We start from the raw sequence: 8,755 nt of genomic DNA, 5'->3' as shown, positions 1-8,755 counted from the left end.
ATTTGTTGTGTTTATTATTCATTGTCTGTTCCTCTCCCAGCCTCTAACCGATCGATATCCTTGAGGGTACGAATCTATATTTTGTTTACATTTGTTCCCTTAGGGTTTTGCTGGGCACTTAGTAGGCACCAAACACGTTTATTGAATGAGTCAGTAAATGTGCTTCTCTTATTTCAAGGCTGTGTTCTCAGCTACTCTATCATGTGGCCAAAGGAGCGAGAGACGGAATGAATCATCAGCGGGCAGAAGGAATGACTCCTGTTCCAGTTTGCACGTTTGCTGAGGGGTGGGGTTGTGTCTGCATCATGTGAGTGTGCCTGGAACAAGGCAGGTGCTCGGTACATGCCTGCGGAATTCAGTTGCATCCTGCAGGCACCAATAGTGACATTTGGTAGGCCCTGTTACCACGTGAAACGCTTCCCTCCTGCTTTGGCCCATCCCTACCACAATTGCTTCCCTTAGCCAGAAAAGCCCTTTGTCCCTTGGCTGAGGTTCAGACCCTGCTGCTTTCAGCCAGACGGGGCAACAAAAAGGAGCTTCAGAGGGAAGAACAACAGTCACTTTATGCAGGATTCCTCCCAGGCTGTTCAAGCCTCTCCCCATGTCCCCTGATCTGAAATGTTTTTGCTTTCTTTGCTCTGTAGGATTCCAGCTGACAGCTCAGAGGTGAGCCTGCCTGGAAAGTATAAGGGGAGTCGGGGTTCCCGGGGAATCATTTCCCCAGTGAAGACTGGAATACCTTGGCTCTTTTCCCTGCATTTTGTAAAAGACATTCTGAAGCACAGATGCTGGGATGAAAGTAAAGAAAACAGCAATTTGGTAGAGCTTAGAAAACCGCAGCTCTGAAGTCATGGGCTTGTCTATGGCAAGCTTAGTCTGAAGACAGCAGTCTTCTTAATGCTATCGCACCCAATTTCTGACCTTAAGGTTTTCTCGCATCGACACATGCAGGTACCAACGCTGGCACTTGGGAACTCTGTTGTCTTAGGCATGTCATTTAGCTTTTCTGAGCTTCATTGTACTATCTGTTAAATGCCAATATTAAATCCACAACATCAGAGAAATAAACAAGAGGAGACACTACCTTTGTGACTCCTTTCTTGTCTTCTTTAACAGTTAATCTTTCTGTCAGTGTCATAGCAGCAAACACACACAGAGAATGCCTGTAGAAACCGGTGAAGTATGAGTAAGATCTGCCCTTGAAACTGACCGCTGTCAATCGCTTGGATTTGATGATGTGTTGTGGTTGTGGAAGATGTTACCATTTGGAAGGGTACACTGGAACTCACTACGATTTGGCAATTGCTTGTCACACTAACGTTATTTTTAACGAAGTTATTTAAAAAGTTAATTTCTGCTGCTTTTTCTTTCCCATGACACTTTCTGGATGCTTCTAGGAGGGCATGCCGCACTTAGAACTCAGTACTCTCTGAGGGCACAGTCACTTGCTTATCTGTTCTTACGGGCCTAGCATAGGTCTTGGCACTGGGTTGGCATTCAAAAACATGTACTGATTCTTTCAGCCAAGAATATCAAAGTATGCAACCTCTCTTTTTAGATACTCTTAAGTGCTACCTCTGAAAATATTTAAAGAAAATTAATATTTATTGAAAGCCTGTTTTATGCCAGGAGATTCATACGAAGTTCTCGTAGCTAATCCCCACAGCCGTCTTATTAGGTATATGTGATGATTTCCCTCCTACAGATGAGGAAACTGAGCATCAGAAAGAAAGGTTAACATGTCTGCCATGAGGGGCAGCATGGAGGTAGAGTCATGCTCCGAGTCTGTTTGGCTCCCAGGTCCATTTTCTTTTATTCATTCATTCATTCATTCATTCATTGAACAAATGTTTATGGAGCACCCACTATTTGTCAGGGACTAGTCTTAGACTTTAGAATATAGTGTAAACAAAACAGATGAAGAACGCTGCCTTTGTGAGGTCGATATTCCAGTGATATAACATGGGTGATCAAGAATAAACAATTTGAAAAGAACATGTGAGCACAAACAAGGAAGAAGGGCAGAGGAAGGGAACTGAGCCTGTGGAGACCGGGAGTAATCTGCAGCAGCAAATAGGACACACAGGTTGGGCCCCACTGAGATACAAGATTTAGGCAGGGTTGAATATAAGATGTGAGCAATGGCTTTAACCAAGTAAATTTCTGGGGAAAGAACATTCCAGGGGGAGCAGCACCCAATGCAAAAGCTCTCAGACCTGTGCGTGCGTGGAAAGGCAAGATGGCTGGTTTGGCTGGAGCTGAGTAGGCATGTGGGAGTGTAGGAGAGGTCAGGGATGGAGGGCAGGTCATAGCACACCACAAAGGTCACAGCAGGGTGTTGTGAGGACTTCAGTTTTGTTTAGAGATGGGTGCCACTCCAGGGTTTTGAGCATAGAAGTGACAGATGCTGACTCAGGCCATTATGGGCTCCCCCTGGCCACCGTGTGGAGCCTGGGCTGAAGTGGTCCAAGTTGGAAGCAGGGAAACCAGCTGAAAGGCTGTTGCCGTATTCCAGGCTAGAGATGACAGTGGCTTCCACGGAGCAGCAGGGGTTGAAGGGCTGCATTTCTCCTGACACAGCTCCTCTCACCTGATGAAAGCCTGCTCTCATGAGTGTTTACAGAGCCCCAGAAAGTTGGCTCATCGTGAAAACAGTGGCTTTCTTTCTCCTGCTCCTCCTTATGGCCCGGATCCCCAGTCCTTCTCTCCCCAGCTTCCCAAACATGCTATCCAAGCCTGAATACCCTACCTTCTTCCCCTTCTGTAGCCCTCTTTGTGCCCCGCCTTGCTGTAGTGGCCCCAGGACTTGTCGGCCAGCCTGTCCTGGTTGTTGTCATTGTTTTCTCAGACATCCGTCTGTACCAATGTATCATATACTGTCACACCAAAAACCTGAGTATGCTAATGGGTCAATTTGGGAACAAAGTGGGTCCTCTTCCCATGCACTCCAAAGCAGGGAAGATGGCAAACTGTCTCTTACTTTCCACTTCTGTCATTTGGGGACAGTCAATGTTTCTCTCAAGGGGATGTCATGCAGTTCAATGGGACAGCACATGGGGATTCAGTTGCAACAAGGGCTTTATGTAGACAATAAGAAGAGGAGAGGGACTCTGTTCAGTGCACACGGGTGTCAAGAAGCTGGGACCAGTATCTTGTAGAATTCTCAAAGGACCCTGTGGGTAGGTGCTGTGCTCCCTGCTCTCTCTAGACAAGGGCCCCAAGAATACAGCAGCCTGCCCCGAGTCTGCTGCCAAGTCTATTATGGGGGTGGGGGCAACCCCCAAAGCAGAAAGATAGCTCCTATCTGGAGAAGACAACAGATGCCTTGTTAAAAATAAATAAATAAAATATCAAAAGGAAAGCTGTGATTTCTTGGGCCTGGGCTTGCCTGAGTCAGTGAGTCAAATCAACAAAGTCTCCAGCGCCTCCAAAGCCTCAAGCGCCAGGCAGCAGCCGAGATGTGGACGCCTGAGCCAGAGGTTCCCACAGCCTGTTTGGGCGCTGCCCCTTGGCTCACAGAAGGAAGGGGTGTGTGAATGCTTTCCCATGACACCAAAACGCGGCTAAGCAGAAAGGGCATGTGGCTTGGGGCTGGAAAGACCTTTACGACAACCTGGCAATGCAGTCCAACAAGGTGGAGCAAGCTGGGGCAAGAGTCGCATCTCATGATAAAAGAACTCCTTTTCATCCTGCGTGGTTAGGTCTTCCCCTCTCCCCACAGGAGCAAGGCACATGGGCAGATGCATCGGCCCCGGGTGCAAGAATGCAGTGAGAAGGTGGTGCCCAGGTAGCTCTGCCCTGCGTGGGTTAGTCACCTAGTGAGAAGGCCATTTGTGGCCGGTTTGCACCTTGTCAGCATTTTGAAAACTCATAATTTGTCTCTCCCCCGAATGTATTATTTCCCCATTTCCAGAATCTGGAAAGGAGGTCAAAGAAGTTTACATCTTCAAAACCAAGAGCCTTTTCCCCTCCTGCAGCAGGAGCTTTCTGGATGCTGAGAAGCGGGCTGTGAGGGCTAATGGTGTGAGTCAACGTGGCTAGACTGGGGAACAAAGTCTGAGTTTTCCCAAAGAAGGAATTCTGCGTCCCAGTTGCAATGGGGAGATCCTGCTTGAGTTTCCAGCCTTCAGGCCCAAGCTGCGTTTCACTGTAGATTGGGGAAGGGAGACTCCATACCATTGCCCTCTGGGTTTGGAGCTGGCTGCGGGGATTTGGGGGCGGGGATTTGGGGGCGGGGCTAGGCAGAGAAACTGCAGGGTCTTTGGCCATTTAGCCTTTTCATGAAGTAGGACAGAAATGACTGACTACACAAGAGCGTGAGTGTTGGAGTCAGAGCCCAGTGGTATGTTCGTGGGCAGCTTCCAGAGATCCTGCCGGCCTCAGTACCGCGCTTTGAGAACTTCGGACCACGTCTGGGATCCCATACCTGTCTCCGTGCGCAGGGCACCTCCCCTTGTATTTACTGTTGCCGCAAGGAACCTGCGTCTTGAAAGCTGTTATTCTCCTAACGTAGAGCATATTAGCTTTTTGTTAGTTTATATTTATTTTATTAACTTATTTTTATTTTATCAAGTGATAGAGTTATAGGTATTAATTGACTTAACTTTTATTTAGGTAAATCCAGTACTGAAATGCTAATGAGAATAGCTGGTCAGCAGGAGGTGAGCTGGCTTATCACCTCAATGTAGTAATGAAATCCCGATCCTTGGCAAAGAGGCAACTTTATGGTTAGACTGGGTGATACTAATGTTGCTTTATCTGCTTCTCTCTTTGTCAACTATGGCTTGTCATCTAATTTCCCAATCTTTTATTTTTCTCGATGCTTTTGTTTTAGGAGTGAGTATTGTGATATATTAATTTGTATTTTAAAAAATAAAAATATCAGGCTTTATTCTCTAATAGAGGAATTCAACCCCTGTGCATTTAAATTTTTTGTTGTTATTGTTCAGTTAGATTGTCCCCATTGCTCCCCCATTACTGCCCATGAGCAGTTCTGGGATTGCCAGCATGCTTAGCCCAGGTGAACTTAATTTGGTTGATCAAGGTAAATTTCCTGAAGGATAGCCAAACTATTGAATAATTTGGGGACTGCAAAAGCTCCCCATTCAGGACTCCTGAAGTCCTTTGGGATTCTAAAATTCCACATCATCCTTCATTTGTGCCTCGGGGTGCTAACCCTGGCCCTGAGTATCCACTAACGGGGCACCTAGTGAAAAAGCAGGGGGCCGCTGACGAACAGAACCACGGCCAGAGGGACTTCCCTTTGTGTTCTTGCAAGCTGTTTCTCCCTTTGCTTGCAGGGCTGTCCTTGCAGACTCCTGGTTGACACATGGCTGCCTGAGTAATGCTGTTTTTGTATTACTTTCCAATGTACAATATCTCTAAGTAATTCTGCAGTAGCAATTCATCCATCCATCCATCCATCTATCCATTTAATAAATACTCATCCAGCATGCTCTGTCAACTAGCTCGTGTTTTGGGTGCTACTAGGGGAAGGTCACACAAGTATACAGGTAAACTCTTCTGGAGGTCTGTGGTCTCGAGAAGTTCTACCCTGGAGGACAGCTATGGGCAGTTCCAATGTCTTCCTCCCGGGACAGCCACAGCCCCGCAGACCGTAGCTCTGAGTTCATTCTGGCTTCTTTCCCTGAACACAGCTGTGGCTGACCGCTCTTCTTATCCATGGCTTGATGTCTTCTTCTTCGTTCCCGACAGTTTGGAATCTTGCGGTATCTCAGAGAGCACCCAGCCCGGGCTTCCGCCACCTCCTGCTCTCACTCCTCCCCAGAATCATGCCCCACGGGGAGAACCGATGTTGGCCCTCCTCCTCTCTGAGCCGCAGGCCATTTGGTCAAGACTGTATCCCTCCAAGTTGTTGAAGATTCCTCTTCTCCTGGTGTGATCCTTTCAAGGGCTGACCCAGCCTGGAAGACCTGCATAGCTCCAGGAAAGGAGCATCCAGATGGAGACCCGCGCAGTCTCCATCGTTGGCTTGGCCCGGGACCTCCCTCCTCCCTCCTCAGCCTCGGGCCTGAGCTCTTGCTGCGCACGTATCTCTAAGGCCACTGCACACCGTGAGTGGTGGCACAGGGCAGGTGCCTGGTCCCTCACTTCCCTGGTGGATATGCCTTTGTGTCTTCCCTTTGGGAAGGAGCTGGTGTGGAAGCCAAAGTCAGAGTAAAGAGTGCCGTGAAGAGGCAACTGCGGTGTTCTGAATCGGCTCCGCAGTCCAGGGTGGTCAGCCAGGTCGGGAAAGGCTCCCTAGCAGAGGAGCGTGGAAGGTAAGGCCTGGGTGGGCCAACGGAGTTAGACGCAAACCGGAGAGCGCTTCAGGGAGGTGGATGAATAGCCTGAGAGGTGGCGGAAACCTGGGCTCTGTTCACTGGGTGGCCAGGGGAAACTGGGAGCCAGGGGGAAAGTTATGAGGACACGAGAAAGGAGAGCCGGGCTCATGACAAAGGAGCTCTTTCTCACTTTCATTCACAAAATGGTCCTGCTCACGTGGGAGGGAGGCACCGGAATGCGAATCCTTTCCTTAAGGAAATGAGTCCCCTCCACGAGTTGCTTTCCAGTGCCCTGGCAGGCGGCCGGGGCAGAACGGACACGCCTCACGCCACTTCCCACTGCTCACCTGCACTCCCCAGCCCACCAGCCCGGTTCCTGAAGACCCTCATTGCAAAATCGTCTGGGTGCTCGGACTTCCACCCTGCAAGCGCCACCGTGGGAGAAACGGAAGGCTGGGAGGCACAGACGCCAGAGACCGCAAGCGTGTTAGGGCGATGCGTTCGGTCGTGTGGTTCCTCCACGCCTCCGCATCGTGCGCTTTCTTCGGTTGTGTTTTCCTGACTTTAAAATTCTATCCAAAAGAATTATACCTCAATGGTCTTCAAAAAGATCTCTGACAAACATCCTGGGTCTAATTTCGAGGACGCAGCATGGGAAGCTCATCTCCCAGGCGGAATGGGTCTCGGCCTGTGATCCATTAGCCGAGGCTCTATTAGGGAATGGTAAGGCCACGTACTGAGGTCTCCAGAAATACAGGTGATTTCTCTGCCCAGGGCAGGAGTTTTATCCTGCATCGGCATAATGAATCTGCTCTTTTCGCATTTACGATGCCCATTAGGGTGTCTCGTTTGTAGCGGTTGCTGTTTCAGAAAATGGAAGGAAATTCAGCGACGCTGTGGATGACGTGGCTGCAGAACCCCCTGACGGCGGAGGGTCCCGGAGAGCTGTGTGTCCAGAAGGCGCGATATCCTTTGTTTAAGCCTCTGCAGCCTCCTCCCCAGCAGGCCGTCTGTGCGGGAAGCAATCGCGTTTCCTAACTCGCACGCAGCCCAGAAATCGAAGCACGGTTTGGCCTCTTCGTCATTTTCAAAAATCAAACCTGCCTAGGGACCAAGTTTCAGCAGCAGCTGTTTCTGCTTTATGTTTTATGTAAAGACATTTAATTGTGAGCCTTGTGTGCTCCCATTTTTTTTTTTTTGTAGAGCAGACCATGTGCCTGTATAAAATAACCACTGATGTATGGACAGGGGTGTTTCCATTTGCAGTCAGTGTTTTTCAGGATAAAGTCAGATTAACTCAAATGATCACAGCTATTCATTATTTTTATTATTTTACTTAAAATGGTAGCAGTTATTCACCGAATATATCAAATATTTATTTTGTGGCAAGCTTTGTGCCAAATGGTTTACATACATTTTCTTTTTAAGCCTCACCAGAAGCTTACAAAGTAGACAGAGAAATTACCGTGCATTTTATGGGTGAGGTCTGAGTCAGTGATTTGCATGAATTCTCACAGGCAGTGAGTAGGAAGCTTAGAGTTGAATCCAGGTGTGTTTGATGCCACGTAATAGACATGAAATACAATCTATGTGGTATTACATATCCATATGTGTATGCCTAAATACCATATTATCTATGCGTGATATCTAAACTTTAAAATTATATTTTCTCTTTGTCTTTCTCTGTTTTATCACTTTTCCTGCCTCTTGTCCTCTTTACTCCTTTTGATTGTTGACGAACTCTATTCGTCATTCACGGAACGTGATTGGGCGGTCAGAGTGTCAGAGCGTTGCACAACTTCTGTGACCCTGAGAGGCCCCTGGGCCCCAAGCGAACAGGGACCCTGATCCTGATGCTGGGGGACCCTGGTTCATGTCTCGCCCTGCTCTTTCCCAGCTGCATGTCTTGACACGTCCCTCAGATTCTCTGAGCCTCAGCTCACTCGTCTTGTCTGGGGTGCCAGTTGGTGACCTATGTGTCTCCTGGCGTTGCAGTGAGAATGAGAAGCGAGGGTGGACGTGAGAGCCCCGTGTGAGCTGCACAGTGTCACAGTCACTCTGTCATGTTCCCTGGCGGCCAGTCCTCCGTGATGAGTGTTTATCCTCCGAGAGAGACAGGAAAGCGAGGAGAACAGGAGTCGCTGCAGAGCCAGCTTCGTGGAAGAGCAGGGTTTAGGAAAGGTCGCATGGGACCCAGCAGAACTCCAGGAAACGGGATTAGTCACCATCCAAGAAGGAGGCATCTGTGTTTTCCCACTAAACGAATGTGTCATCATAACAGCATCACCACTCTCCGCCTCTGCCTACACGGAACCTGCCATTGCTGATTAACTTCGTTTCTATTCCCATCTCTCCACCTTGTGGCCTCGGCTCCCTCATTGTTTCTGCCGTCTCCTGTCTCCTGCTTAGAGTCTCTTCCTCTGAGTTCCCGTGCTTCTGTGTCTGTGCAGCACCACTGGCTCACGCTGCAG

At 48.7% G+C, this 8,755-nt stretch overlaps 1 long non-coding RNA gene across 1 annotated transcript; it reads left to right on the top strand.

The window, feature by feature from the left end:
- Positions 1 to 475: 475 nt before the first annotated feature.
- On the top strand, positions 476 to 7,582 carry LOC118499061. Its single transcript, XR_004901562.1, has 2 exons — positions 476 to 666; positions 7,155 to 7,582. It is a non-coding gene; the product is annotated as an uncharacterized LOC118499061 (long non-coding RNA).
- The last annotated feature ends 1,173 nt before the right edge of the window (positions 7,583 to 8,755 follow it).

Source organism: Phyllostomus discolor, chromosome 1 (assembly GCF_004126475.2).
Source record: "Phyllostomus discolor isolate MPI-MPIP mPhyDis1 chromosome 1, mPhyDis1.pri.v3, whole genome shotgun sequence".
Classification (NCBI taxonomy): domain Eukaryota; kingdom Metazoa; phylum Chordata; class Mammalia; order Chiroptera; family Phyllostomidae; genus Phyllostomus; species Phyllostomus discolor.
This window is presented reverse-complemented; position numbering and strand designations above follow the sequence as displayed.